This window comes from Poromitra crassiceps (genome assembly GCF_964638095.1).
Source record: "Poromitra crassiceps genome assembly, chromosome: 13".
Classification (NCBI taxonomy): domain Eukaryota; kingdom Metazoa; phylum Chordata; class Actinopteri; order Beryciformes; family Melamphaidae; genus Poromitra; species Poromitra crassiceps.
The window spans coordinates 11,206,380-11,221,945 of NC_139644.1; the positions used below are offsets into that span (position 1 = coordinate 11,206,380).

A 15,566-nucleotide genomic window follows, 5' to 3' on the forward strand; every position below is an offset into this window, starting at 1 on the left:
TTAGAGGCTGATAAGGGCTCGTTACATTTCTTAACGAGCATAATTAATGCGTGCTACTACATCTCATAAGTTTTAATGATCCGTGACTCCGTCTTAGATCTGAAACAATAGCAGCGAATGATTTTGCCTTGAAGCAGGGGACAGTTATCCACACAGTAACTTGAATGGAGGATGGGGTCAATCATCCTCATGCCTCTGGCCTCTAGTAGGAGTTGGACCAGCCAGTTTAAAGCTGCCCTAGACAAGATTATTCATGTAAAACTACACCTGTCGACATCACTGTAGATTTGCCAGATTTGCCCAAATGAAATTCTCGTGTTGTGTCGCTGTCGGGAAATTGCCTCCACTCGCATCAAGTGGCAAATTGAAACTTAAGAGTGAAATACAAACGCTAAACAGTGAGTGTGCTGTGTGCAGTTCACTGACTATATTGCGGGATTTCTGAGTATATTGCAGGATTTCTGAGTATATTGCAGGATTACCGAGTATATTGCAGGATTTCTGAGTATTGAAGTACAAGGAGAGGCGCACAGATCATAAAAGCGTTCAACAAGTCCACCGGCTCAACTACACGTGTGGAATGTTTCACACAAAGCTCTAAGATGTGACGCCTCATACATCCCTGAGAGCCGTGCTGCGGGGTGGGCGTCCCCCCTCACCTCCTCCTCCTCCTTTGCCCTGATAGCAGCACAACAGGGTCAGGCGGTCATGCAGCATGGCTCAGAGAAAGCCATTCTGAGAAAGGGGTGGGTACTGTACTGTATGCATATCCATAGGCAAAATGAAATGTAGGCCACGTCATCATCAGCAGCAGTTGTGGGGCCTCGCCGGTAAAATTAGATGACTGTGGGGGCGAGGGTGTCACTGTCGACTGTCAACACCTCACCGGGCGGCACCATGCTGTTCTACTGGAATAGTAACACCTTCAGCTTGTTCTTAATTCCTACTGAAAATAAGATGGCAGTCATAGTAGGAAGAAATGGACAAGACATCTTATTATATAGGGCACACAGAGGGTGAATAGACTGGCCTCCAGTATGGACTGCGATGGAATTAATATTAGCGTTGGGCTGATATGGGTTTGGGACCAATACTGGTCTTTTTCCCACGGCGCTGGCCTGCAGGCCCACCGGGGTCAGCATCTGGCAAAGTAAGGACACTCACAGTCATTCGCTCACTCACGAATGCTTAGTGAAGTGGGCGGGGCTAGAGCAAAGGGGTCATAGCTAAGGTCCTAAAGAGTCGGGGTTCGAGGAGTGGCTAGGGAGATGTGGGCGGGGGGACGGGGCATGGTAAGGAAGGGGGCGGGGCTAGGGGAAAAGCCATAGCTTGGCATCGGAAGGTTGGAGAGAGTTGGGATTCGAGGGGTGGGTAGTGACATGTGGGTGGTGGGAGGGAGTGGGGGGCAAAGATGGGGCATGGCTAGTGAATAGGGGGGCTTATAGGGATAGGAAGGTCATAGAGTTGAGGGAGTGGGGGGCAAAGATGGGGCATGGCTAGTGAATAGGGGGGCTTATAGGGATAGGAAGGTCATAGAGTTGGGACACACCACTGCCCCATGGGCTTCAAGTTATTTGCACTTAGAAATCAACCAGATTTGTCGCCAGTCGTGCGTCTCACTCGGCTCAGTGGACTGACTTAATTTCACTCACGTGTTCTCTCTCTCTCTCTCTCTCTCTCTCTCTCTCTCTCTCTCTCTCTCTCTCTCACTCTTGTGTTCCGCTCGACCACGTGTTCCAGCCAACTAATGGCGTAACTTCATCACTCAGCGACAGACATTTTGCATTTGTAGCTAGATGGTGCCGTTAGTCGTGGACCAGCTAATAAAGGAAACCAAAATGACAAAGTGAGCCACCTCCTCCTTTCACCTGAAATACTAGGCTACTCTCTCTCTACCTTGGACATAATGAAGGTTTATACTGCGGCAGTTTGACCTCTGACCTCGCTCAGTCGAGGGTGACGAGGCACACCGCTGGGTTAACCGTTAACCTCCCGCAGCTGCTGTCCGCAGACACTGAGAGACTCGCCCCGCAAACCGGATTGGACACTTAAAAATCAATCAATGGATAAGGATGGACAGCAGGTGCAAACATTTCTACACCCAGTGAATTTATGTACTGTACCTTCCACTTTTGTAGAGAAAAATGCCAAGCCAATGTTGCAAGACACTTCTGTCAATGATCTGTCCATAAAATGTAAAGGAAATTAAAGCTACATTTTACACAATTATGCCTTTAATTTGTTGCCTTCGTCTTCGTTACTGGGAGTAGGCCTAACTGGTAATATTCAGACAGTGTTTCAAAAATATTCAAAATAACGGAAAATAATGGAAAATAGCACAAATCGTAATCTAAATGCAATAGAAACCAATACAGTGATGTAAAACAGGAAATGAGGAAAGAAAATTCTATTAGGCTGGAATAATTGAGCTGTCTGTGACAATAATGTGACAATACGGCTTTGTGGGGATGCCAAACCAAAGGCTTGGTTCCTAGGGCTTGTTGCTCTGTGCTGGTAATTAACCTGAAGTGTGGCTGAAGCACCTCTGAGGAGCATGCTGGTAATTAACCTGAAGTGTGGCTGAAGCACCTCTGAGGAGCACGCTTGTCATTACCGATGGTCACTGTGCACCGTGCTGTGGCTTTGCATCCCTGGTGACACGCAATCACATCGATTCTTATACGTCACAATATGTGGCCCAACGGGAGGTTTGTAAGCCACCTCTGACCTCACTTTGCCTGCATCTATATTCAAGCTTCCTGGGAGCTTTTTTGTTTTTTTTTGCCGCACATAATGAGACTTGTTTTATTATTTTATTATTTTAATGGAAAGTAGCAGTTATTGTACTGTGTATTACATTACATTACATTATGTAATTTCAATCATGAGAGACCAGTTGGTAAGATTTAACAAGCGCTTTATTCAACAAATGGCATGGCATGGCAGCTACTTTGGCGTATGACTCCAGTATAAGATGACGCCCCTCTTGTGGTGGGAGGGGGGCATCCGTTTAGCTAGGATGGAGCATCCCCCCAAAGGAAGAGCTAATTTCCAGAGCTAATTTCCCGAAGCGTCTTACGGCAGGCACTGGAGTCGTTGCTCAACAGGTGTTACAGCCGGCGCTTTGACTGTTATTTCTAGCCTTCGACCTTGGCCTCGGCGTCTTACGGCAGGCGCTGGCATCTTACAGCCGATGCTCCTCGGCGGCGTTTTGACTGGGAGGGCATGTGTTTAGCTAGGATAGAGAATTGCCCTATGATTCAGCCAGAGAGGAAGGTGAGCTAAAATCTTCGCTATACGGTATATACTAGGATGAAACTCGTGACGACTGATGTCATAACTGGCGTCATACATCATAACTGACCTCATACTTGACTGACGTCACGGGCTGATCAGATATGAGGATGTGGGATATGGAGGTCGGTCTTCATGGGTTGAAATTCGATCTGCGACCACACTTAGCAGACGCTTTTATCCAAAGCGACTTACAACAATAGCATTTCTCCCGATAGCTTCACTGCATCTTGCTGCCTGGATTCACTTTGATAGCAGTCAACTCAAACCTGCACTAATCCACGCCATCAAAGCCTTGCGCGTTCTCTATGGCAATGTGAAGTTTCTCCCTCAGCTCTTCAAAGGACTCGTAGGGGGGTAGGTCCAGCCAATTGAAGCATGTGTGGGCTCGGGGCAGTTTGTCGCGTGTTCCCCACTGCTCGATGGTGAACAGCTGTGGCCCATTAGACCCATAGAGTTCAGCAAAGCCATTCATGGGCACCCTGGATGTTCCCGTCACAAACTGCAGAAGCCGGATTCGCTTTTCGGCGTCCATCAGCACCACAGTCTTCCAAAACCACTGGATGACTGGCTGGTTGGAGCAGTAGCCATTCTTATACTTGGTGTTCTCCCTCCAGTCGTTCACATCCACGTCTCCAAGACCGCACATCAGCAGCTCCAGCTCACTCTCATCAAAGATCCTGACCAGATCCTGGGGTATCAACTCATAGAAACCCTCCTTGAAGGCTGTCATCTGCTTCTTTATCCGGTTCACAAACCTCCACTGCATGACCAGATGGATATATTCCTTCTTGTTTTCATCAGTGACAACAATCTCCGTGCCGCCCAGCTTCAGTTCATGCTGGTGTGTCTGTCCAAACAGCTCCTCGTCAATGGTGAACATCAAATGCAAGTCTGTGGGGTCATTTTCCAAAATCCACATCAAAGAGTTGAAATACTCGCTGTCCACAGATTCCATGTCCTGCAGAGTGATGGGCTTCTGCAGCATCATCTTGTAGAAAGGCCGAATGAAGAAGGCGTCGAGCAGCTTGCCGTGATATACGGCCATGCCTGCCACACGGCCAACGAACCTGAAGTAGGAGAGGTGGTCCTCATTACATAAACCTGAGTTAGGGTTGATCTGCAATGTGTAGTTGTCGGTGGCAGAATACTCAAACAGCCCATAATAAGGGTTGAACATCTCCTTGGAGATGAGGAAGAACCACTCCCTGGCCACGCCGCCGTAGTCCAGGCTTTTCTCTCCCTCAAACTCTACCCACAGCCGTGCCTTGAGGAAGTCGACCCTCTTAACGGACAGGATGCGTCGGTACGAATCCTCCAGCACCGCGTTCCGCCTCAGCTTAATCTTAAAGCGTTCAGGTATGCCGGCCGGTTTCATCAGCTTCTTCCGGAAGTAGTCGTACTTCTGTTTATAATCTCTGGAATAAAGCACTGCTGGTCCAGTTATAGCCAAGTTCTGAAATCTGGGATCATCCCATTGTGTGGTCCTGGTGTTGTGATCTATGTAGAATATCCTCCCATCACTGTGGACCCTCTCCTCCCAGCCAGGCGGCAAAGGGCCCAGATCAGATGGGTCGAGTGAGGGTCTCCTCCTCGTGTGCACAGGAATCTTTAACCTGGGGTCTTCCCAGGTCATAGTCTTTGTATTGTGGTCAATGAAAAAGGGTCTTCCGGTGGGAGTTCTGTGCACCTCCCAACCAGCAGGCGTAAAGCCACATGCGTGTGTTGGCTCTGGGCATGGAGAGTGCTGGTGGGACTCCTCAGGGGACATTGAGGGGTGGTAAACTGTGGGGCTCTGGGACAAAACACTCTGCGCTGCTGCCGCCTCCGAGGTCGTCTGAACGAGAGGTCGTGTCCAAGTAGTGGTTTGCCTGTTGTGGTTGACATAGTAACGTCTTCCATTACTGTCCTGCTTCTCCTCCCAGCCTGCAGGGAGCCCCACTGAGGTTGGTAACAGCACAGGATTAACGTGATGTTCTTCTCCTGTAGAGGTCTGCGCACTTCCTCTGCGACTGGAATGGCAGCATGAATTACTAGCATGATCTGTCTGGGAGGTGCGTTGCTCACAAGGTGTGGCCCCTACTTGGATGTTTCCCAGGTCCTCGCAGAGAGCGTGGAACTCCAGCGGTGGAGGAGATGAGAGCTGGTTACTGCTGTGGTAGAAGGTGGAGTCATCTTCTGTTATGATCTGCCAGCTCTCAGGAGACTCTCGCCTGTCATTCTCATCGGGGCCTGAGATCTGTCTGCGTGTAATAAACGCATGCTGGGCCTCCATGTTAATGTCTTGTCTTCTTTGTGTCTCCACCTCACTGTCCTGTATGGTGGATCTGTGCCACCGTGTGGTTCTGCTCTCATGGTTGACATAGTAGGTTCTCCCCAGGTTGTCCTGCCGCTCCTCCCAGCCACGGGGCAGGGCAGGCAGCTGCTGGTTGTCACTGGCGCCCTCCAGAAACTCCCAACCAGGATCTGTGTTCACCTCAGACTGATCTGCAGCCTCCGCATCTGAGGCAGAGTCTTTTGGGAGATAAGTCATTTTGAGACGCAGATGACCCTTGACTCTGGACTTGTGGCTTCTTGGGTGAAGCAGAAAATCCTTGAATACTGATTGCCTTTCAGTATTAGGATTTTCTGTTGGTATCTGATGTAAAGGTATGTCCACCTGGCCCAGAAAGTCATCACGAGTCAGACGATTCTCATCGAACACCTCCAACAGCAGACAATGTTTTCTGGGATAAACTTGGAAATAGAATTCTTCGTTCCATTTTGGGTGCAATGTCTTTTTTATCGTTTTGGTCTGAAGACTTGCTATTTCCCCAATGACAGGGTCATAGAGGGACAGTCTTGTATATGGATCACTGGCACCAAGTATATCCTTTTTGGCCAGTCCAACTCCAGCAACGACTTTCACTCTGAGGATCCTGGATTCCTCCTCATCTGTCTGAAGTCCTCGGATCTGGGGGGAAGGTGCAGCCATATATCCCCTCCCAAGCTTCTCCGTCCCAGCCAGCAGGCGACAATAGCAAGGACACACCGATCACACGAGGTAACAGTAGACTATTTCAGTGTTTAGTTACCACTCTGCATAGCTGTGATCAGGCTGTAGTTAGCTAGACTCTGACCTAGAAGCTAGCTGATTGTTCAAATAAACAACTTTTGTATGTGACAAACAAATGGTAGACCAGGGGTTTCCCAACCTTTTTAGCTTGTGACCCCACTTTCACGTTACAAAAATCAGAAATGGATAACGGTGATGATGTCATCAGTGATGATGTCATCACTGATGTCATCAGTGCCAAACTTGGGCTGTTGAAATGGTGATGATGTTATCAGTGATGTCATCAGTGTCAGTGATGATGTCATCAGTGATGTCATCAGTGCCAAACTTGGGCTGTTGAAAGATGTAGTTTCCTCGAATGGGCTTGAGTTGGTCGCCTGGTTGCTACTGTACATGAAGCACGTGGTCCTGGGCCGAAGTTGCCCTTGTTTCCTCCGAATTCTGACTTTAATCTGAGAATTCTGACATTAAAATCAGAATGCTGATTCCCCCCCCTCACAATTCTGACATTAAACTCAGAATTATGGTTATTATGGTTTGGGTTAGGCTTAAAACGATAATGTTAAATGTGATATATCAGGTTGAAATGTATGACTTTGGAAACACGAGGCATCGAACACGGCCCTCCGGTGTGAAAGGCAGTGTTTGTGAAGAAGATTCTCTTGCCGAACACAAAAGTCTCACTTTCATAAACTTTTGTTAACCCATTGATACCTGATGCAGCATTTGTGTGTGTATATCCCTTTAAGACCGCGAACCGCGTGACGTGGTTCGCGGTCTTAAAGGGATACACACACAAATGGGGGATATACACGCAAATGCTGCATCAGGTATCAATGGGTTTAACCACAGACCTTATTTCAAGCATCTTACCAAAATCCCCATAGAAAAATCCTATTGACTTCCAGACGAGAAAACCCAGCGCGATGCTTCCAGGTTGGCCTACAAAAGTGTCATTCCTGCGGTTACGTATACGGCCAACTGCACCTGTCATGAAAGGCTCATCCTGGAGATAAGATGCAGCAGAAAGTCACAACTAAACCATTATGTCATCATGATGTATAAGCTTAGGTTACCATTACTGAATGGGAGCGAGGAGCGAAATGTGATGTTCACACAAACAGGAAGAGCCTCCTTATTGGGACAGCGGCACAAGGCGTGTGTGTGTGTCAGGCCGGCATGAATTCAATTTAGCAACTGAATAAATGAGTCAAAGAAACAGCGACTAAAACAGAGTGTGTTTGTGTGCTTTGTCCATGTCTGTGCTTCAAGATATGGAAGCCCCACAATGAATGGCACACTGGTATTCTAGCTCAGACAAGCTGCTGTCGCAGTGTGAGAGAGGCCTCTGTTTCCTTGGGAACTGAGAGAAGGCTTTCCATCCCTAAGCCTTGTCAGGAGCCGAGCGCCGCGTGGGGGAGAATGACACTGACCAATCAACCGGCCGCACTGCGCCTCTTAGATGGCCTGCTGGGTAATCTACCTTCAAGAGCCTTTTCAATCACCTCAGTGAAGAATGTCATTAACATTAGCAAGACGGAAAAGGCATAAATAATGAAAGCGCTTGGCTCAAGAGAATATCAAAATTGACTTTGTTCAAATTTTGCTAATTGTATTTACCCGCTTGTCTGTGGATAAATGCTCAGCATCTTCATTCACAGTGCAACATTTTTTATTAAGTCCACTGCATTAACCAGAGGATGGTACTCAAACTGTATGCTACTGGAATGAGGTCTTCCCTGATGTGTTTTGACAGTGAGGGTGGGAAGAGTCTGTTTCCAGTCACCTTGATGGGATAATGATGAGTCTGATTCTGATGCTTTTTCTTATTTTTTCCCCATTTTGAATAGTTGCTTTGAGCAAGACCATAAAAACAGACATCTGAGTAGGCTCATCAGCAAATACGGTTTTGTTCAGGTCAATTCTCCAAACCCTCCTGGGTGATTGTGCGGTCACATGATTATAGGCTATTGAATCTGGGGGAAGGGGAGGGGGGGTGGGGGGCTGTCGAGGCTGGAGATGATAAAAAATGCACAAAATGTTCAGACAAAGGCCAGCCGAGAGACCAGAACTTCGATGGGGAAGTTTCCATTGATTTCCAATGATCCGTCTAACCAAAGTCTGAAAATACGTACGCTTTGGCTCCATCTTGCACCTGCAGGGCTTTACATTCGATTGGTGTTTTTTGGATTCCAGACATCCAAACTGAGCCTTCAGGCGCTCGCTGCAGCCGAATGCCCACCTGATGTTACGATGTATGAGTGAATATTTGTGAATGGGGCAAGAAGACATGAGATCCTGGGTATTGGGCAGTTCAATATTATGAAATAGATGTTCCAATTGAGTTCAGGTTTTTGCAGCAATTACCAAACATCGCCAATGTCAGCCACAAATGAAACATCAGGGACCAGCAGGTTCTGTCATGCTTTGGCATTTGATCAGCTGTGAGATTTAAGATTGTTTGTGTTTTATGCTGCTACTTCCCAAGTCCCCAAGTCATATTTACCACCTGACACGTGAGGTGTGAGGACTGTTGATCTGTTGCAGTGTTTGCTAGTACAATAGGACACGACTGACAATGCTGTGAAAACCGTCTTCAGGTGTCAGCTGAACATTTTCTATTGCAGTAACAAATTTATTTTCATTGTGCTGAGTTTTGCTAACATACATTAAGTAACATTTGTGTTGCATCAAATAGTAAATGCTATTTTGGGACAAATAAAAACCCCTACATTTGACCAAAATGAGAAAAAGAAAACTATTCCTTGTGATGACTGACCAGTCTGCTGCCAAGCCCATTGAAGAGGGCCAGCACGTGGTATTGGCAATCAGCAATCATGGGGTCCACCTGTTGTGGCTTCTATTCAAATCCCTCTCATTCAGGAAATCCTCATGGGGACATTCATCTTTTTCAATTCCCACCCAATTCACCTGTTTTGTGTCTAAAATGAATGAGGGTTTCCAACTTCCAATCTAGATGATCAAATGCCGGGACCCTCGTTAATGTTTTGCTTGCATCTGTGTTACTCCCTGCCAATTCAACATGGGTGAAAAAGGTTATGAACATACCACACTGGCCCTACCTTGGATACTCACTGTCTGTCTGTATGTCTGCCCCTGTTTGGACACCCTGTCAAGTCTGCTCGTGAGTCTGATCAGAAAGTGCAGGAGCTGCGGCCCTTCTGTGACTTTGAATATTGACTTTGAGTTATTCCTACCTGGACCCGGAGCAGTGGATCCTCCTTAGTTAATTTGCAGTATTATTTCCTGTTGTTTGTGCCACCAGGATTCCACCTTCCTGTTATCCTTTGTTTTTCCTTTTTACGCCAAGTAAAGACTTGGGAGCGTTCTCCTGCCTCCGTCTCTGCATTCTTGGGTCCCAGTCGTTTGCACAGGCATAACAATTTCCACACAATTTTATGCATTTGGATATATAACATGGCCTCATGAAGCCAAAACACAAATGAACACTATTTTGACGTTAGTGTTTTAAATTGATCACACCAGTGTAATTGATGATCTGTAAGACATAAACGTATAATAACTGTGTGTGTATATTGTTTTAGTGGAAAGAATCAGTTTTGAGAAGACATTTGTGGACTTTTGACAAGGTGGTTAACTCTTGCCAGTTTCGTATGTAGAGTTTTGAGAAATTGAGCCACAGTTTCTGTTAAAGTGTTTAACGTTTTTGGAAAAACTGTAATACCGGTATTCACGTATTTAGAAATGTGACAATATTACGTTTCTAAATACGTGAATATTACAATATGTTGCATATTATGCAACGTATTTTGGTTCAGAAATGTTCATATTCTACATATCCGTGGATTGCAGAAGTGTACAATGCTGACATTTTACTCTGGCAACCAGGCCAGCCTACTAGTCTACACCTACACTGAAAAACCAAGATGTGAAGTGTAGTAGCCTATAGGCATCTTACACTCTAAATCTTCAAGCAGTTAAATTAGGCTTGCAAATAATGTTGGATTGCTGGTGGGAATACATTCATTCCCAGCCATGATATTGGCTTTCCAGCAGATACAGAATGTATATAAAACGCAACTCGCAGTCTGGCAGATATTGTGTTGTGAAACGCAGCAAAAAAAGGTGTTGGGGACGGATGCACTCCATGCACTTCCTCATGGGGCCTCTGATGTGGGTCCAAGAGGAGCCCATGTGATGTTTACAGACCGCATGCATGACCCAGAGGCACGGCTTGACCCCTGCAACCTCCCAACCCAGAGCTCCCAGAGGCCAAACACATGTCCAAACCCATCCAGGGGAGAGAGAGAGAATTTGAAAACACTGATTCTAAAAAACTAGCTGTGATACTGGACATCATTCAAGACATTGTGATTAACTTTGTATAGCTATTGACTGTACATGCATCATAAGTTTCCTTTTTCAGGGTTCATACATCTTTTCCATAGTCAAATTCAAGCACTTTTCAAGCATTTTCAAGCTTTTCCAGCACCTTACGGTAAATTACATATTTATATACCTACAGTATATGTACTCAAAATGATTATCTAACTCCATCATCACATTAAATCAGACATATATATATACTGTATGTATGTATATATATATATATATATATATATATATGTATATATATATATGTATATATATATATGTATATATATATATGTATATATATATGTGTACACACACACACACACACACACACACACACACACACATATTTTATGTAATTAATCACATTAAATCAGACATATATATATACTGTATGTATGTATATATATATATATATATATATATATATATATATATATATATATATATATATATATACTGTATGTATGTATATATATATATATATATATATGTATATAGATATGTGTACACACACACACACACACACACACACACACACACACACACACACACACACACACACACACACAGACACACACACACACACACACACACACACACACACACACACACACACACACACACACACACACACACACACACACACACACACATATATTTTATGTAATTAAATATGTATTAAATATATAATTTAATATGTCAAACACTGCAAATTTATTTGCTCATTTATTTCAACCTCCCCACATAATAGGCCAATTTTCCAGGTATTCCAGTACTTACATTTTGAAAAGTTAAATTCAAGGAGGACTTTAAGGACCTTGTATCATCCCTGCTTTTTGTTTGTTTGCTTCCTTCTTGCAGTTAAATGTAGCCTATGACATGGCTTTGAATTGGAGAGACAGAGGGGCAGATGAGTCAGAATACAGAATACTGACTCAGACTACACTCTTCAACACATAATGTGCTCAATACATTTGAACATGTGCATCAGCTCAGGGACATGTGTTGTTTTTAACACGTCTTGTTGACAGAACGCAGGAGCGAGTGTGTTTTGGCATCACATCAACATGTAAACATGGCCACACAGTTCGCTGAGGCCTGTCACTGAAATGCCTACTGAGTGAGTGCTCTTATTAACATCTATTTGCCAGATTTTTTTTGGTTTAAGCCGTGAGATTTGTGGGAGCATGCACGAGTGTCTGTGTAAGTACTATGGGAGGCAGTGCATCCCACCCAGAGCCACTCATTTGGGCAGAAGCGCGCCCACACAGACAGCCTCTCCCGTACCAGTGCAGCTTTCCGCTCGGCTCCAAACCGCCCACACCTATCTCTCTCCTCTCTCTCTCAGCATCTCTGTTATTTTCCTCCCACTACATATCCATCACACTCCCCCTCTCCTCTCCTCTCCTCTCATCCCTCTGTCCTTAATTGTCCTCCTCGCCACTGCATATAGAGATGGCTCCTGCTGCCTGAGTGGCACCGGATGTTCAGAGCAGTTCAGAGACCTGAGAGAGTGAAAAAGTGCCCACATCAAGCAGATCAAGCATGAAGTGTTATGAACTCTCTCATACTCTACAGCAGCAGTTCTGAATGTGCTGTTGTGCTGTGTGTGTGTGTGTGTGTGTGTGTGTGTGTGTGTGTGTGTGTGTGTGTGTGTGTGTGTGTGTGTGTCTACTAGTATGTACATGCATTGCTCTGCACTGGCATCATGTGGTAGGTGGCTGTACTGCAGCCTTGTAGACTGGTAATAACCTGCAATATTTTCAGGAATAAATGTCCGTTTTGCCATTCCCTATTGATATTACACAGCAACAAATCAAAATATATCCAGTTCATGGAAGCGTTTAGTACCTTGTGTTGTCTTGTTGCTCTTTCCTGAGATGATTTTGCTGGGAAGTGATGTGTTTTACATTGCCAAGGTATTGTTTTATGCAATCCGAGGCAAAAGACGCCACAGAACTGTTGGATTTACAAGTGATTTCTTGGAAGTGCAGTGCAAAAACACCAAATGAGCACTTGGCACCAAATATGACAAAACAACAACAAACAACAACAACAAGAACAAAACAGAATCTTGTGGAATATCACTTTACATGGTAAATCTACATGACTGACAAAATCCAAAAAGGTCGTTCATTGCATAAAAAATGAGGCAGCATACTTGAAATCTCCAGATGATGGAACTTATTTCAGTTCTTAAAGAGCCCTTTAAAAGCACTGTTTCATCTGAGTCAAGTTTTACTCAGGAAAAATGTTGATTTATCTGATTTTACATGATGTCCATGTCCATCGGCCACTGCCTTCTTCAGTAGCTGCAACAGCTAAAACAAACAGAGAATTGAAAACCAGAACCAGTGAGCATAAAAGTGCCATTAGGAATGACGATCAGAAGTAATCCATTGCCAGACATTTCAATTATGTGTAAACATGAGGTGAGCGCCTTGAGATTGATGGGGATTGAAGTGGTGAAGTCTCCACCTAGAGGAGGGGATATGAACTGAATCCTTCAAAAAGAGAGTACGGTAGGTGGATTTTTGAGCTTAACACTTTGGTCCCAAAGGGGCTCAATGAAGAAATTGATTTAATGTTTTTTTGTGAAGAGGGGGGTGTTGAGGGAAGCTCTGTTTTAAGTGATATTGATATGTGATGTTTAATTTTTGCACTTTATGGTAAATGGCCTGCATTTATATAGCGCTTTTATCCAAAGCGCTTTACAGTCAGTAGGTACATTCACCCATTCACACACTGATGGCGGCAGGTTACCACGCAGGGTGCTGGCACACCAATGGGAGCAATTTGGGGTTCAGTATCTTAATTTGGGGTTCAGTATCTTGCCCAAGGACACTTCGACATGCAGACTGGAGGAGCCGGGAATCGAACCACCGACCTCTTTTATCCAAGGTGATTAGTGGACGACCTGCTCTACCTCCTGAGCTACAGCCGCCCTTTATGGGCGTGAACTGAATTGATTTGATGATGGAGTGATGAGCTTCAGGTGTGTGACTGACAGGGGAGGGGCCTGGTATAGAAAGAGGCCCTGGGCCCAATTGTTAGTTAGTTAGTTACACTGCAGCTACTGATACCCACCATGACATCACATCACATCACATCCCACACCAAACCCCACCCACCATGACATCACATGATCCCACACCAAAACCCCACCCACCATGGACATGACATCACACAACAAACCCCACCATGACACAGACGGAATCCACGTGGAAACTGCAGCGTTAAACCAGTGGTTCTCAATGTGGGGTCCGGACCACCAAGGGGCCTTGAGGAGATCCCAGGAGGTCCCCAGCAAATTGATTGAGTCGTTAAACCTCATCATTATTCCATTCACAAGAAGTTTACTAAATTAGAGAATATAGAACATTGATTATTTTTGATCATATAGTTTCACAATTATCTCTTTACCTACAATAAATATAGTCATGGGATTCTGCACAATATCATAACAGCAGAAATAGTCTGAGATTTGGATCTGAGAGGCCAAATCTCATCAAATGTCTAAATGAGGGTTCCTTGATATGAAACCAGGGTGAATGACCGGGTGGCGCAGCCTGTTACAGCGGAGTGGCTGCAGATCAACATGCAGAGGAGAGATATTATTAGCAGGATTAGAGGCCTGGAATAGGCCTAGTTTTACTCTGGGAATAAAAATAGCAGGCAACCGCCCTGACCTGAAGAGACTAAGCTTAACAAACGGCATGCTTCTTCCCTTCTGGCCGGTAATGGATCAGGCCAGCTTCCAGTTGAACTCTGTGAATGATCAGATCTTTCGTTTAAGGTGAAATAGCTGCTTCTCTCCCCTTTTGGAAAAGAAGGGAGAGATCAAATGGAGACAATTGGACTTGTTTGGGGTCATTTTAGGGAGGTTGTGTGAGTGAAAATTGATTGATTGCTTATTGATTGGTTGTTGATCATTGAATCAACAAAGCATTTTTATTTATTTTTCTATTACAGTTGCACACCATCTCCTTCCTTCAAACTCTCTTCCAGCTTCCAGAGTACCAGCACTCGCTACAGGCAGTTGCAGCAAGCTCCTAGTTTCTATGGAGACTCCACCTACACAGGCAGCAGTGGAGGCAATAGAAATGTTCACAATGCCTCTCTCTCTCTTGTCCCCCTGCTATTCTTACCGTCCCTTGCCGTCTGAGTGCAGCCTGGATGGGTTAGATAGGTGGTAGATGTGTGCGTTTTACACATGAATGGCTGCTCTTTTGCATTTGGAGGCCGAGGTCAGGGCCTCTGCTCTAGTATTGCACACACACACTCATTAGGCTGCCTAACAGAGACCCTGGAAACCGAGATCCACAAAGCCGACAGGGTTCTACGAGTTGTTACATAACCGGCCTTATTTTGAGAGAGCCGCTGAAATACCTGCCACTGTGTGAGAAAAGCCTTCCTGGGCCAGGCTCCGCCTCCACCTCAGTCCATTACTCAGTCACATGTGCAGCATATTATGGAGTTTGTTTACTTGCGAGTGACATGGGTTTTTGAGGGTCGGCATTATTGCTACTTTTGTATCGAAGCTGCTGATATAAGCGGATATTTTGTGCTGATATTCAATATAGTTCCGTTTTTCCATTTCCATGCCAAGAAAATGACAGGTAAGAAGTGTTTCCCCTCGAGCCAGTACCATTGACTACATCTATCCTCTCATCTCGAGAAGATGCCAAATAGGCGAATCTCCCAAAATGTTGAAGTGTTCAGAGTCTCATCCGACTAAACTAAACCACCTGAATAAATAGCCAAGTCAAGAGGTCAAAGCTTCCAGCATTCAAACTCCTGATTTTTCAGCACTATTTGAGTATTTTCTCATATATGACTAAGAGCTCAATCAATCATG

General features: G+C 45.1%; 1 pseudogene across 1 annotated transcript; it reads right to left on the minus strand.

Annotated features, from left to right (window-relative positions):
* Positions 1 to 3,568: 3,568 nt before the first annotated feature.
* LOC310787330 (E3 ubiquitin-protein ligase NEDD4-like pseudogene) lies at positions 3,569 to 6,268 on the minus strand (annotated as a pseudogene). Its single transcript has one exon. The product of its transcript is annotated as an E3 ubiquitin-protein ligase NEDD4-like pseudogene (transcript).
* Between the last annotated feature and the right edge of the window lie 9,298 nt (positions 6,269 to 15,566).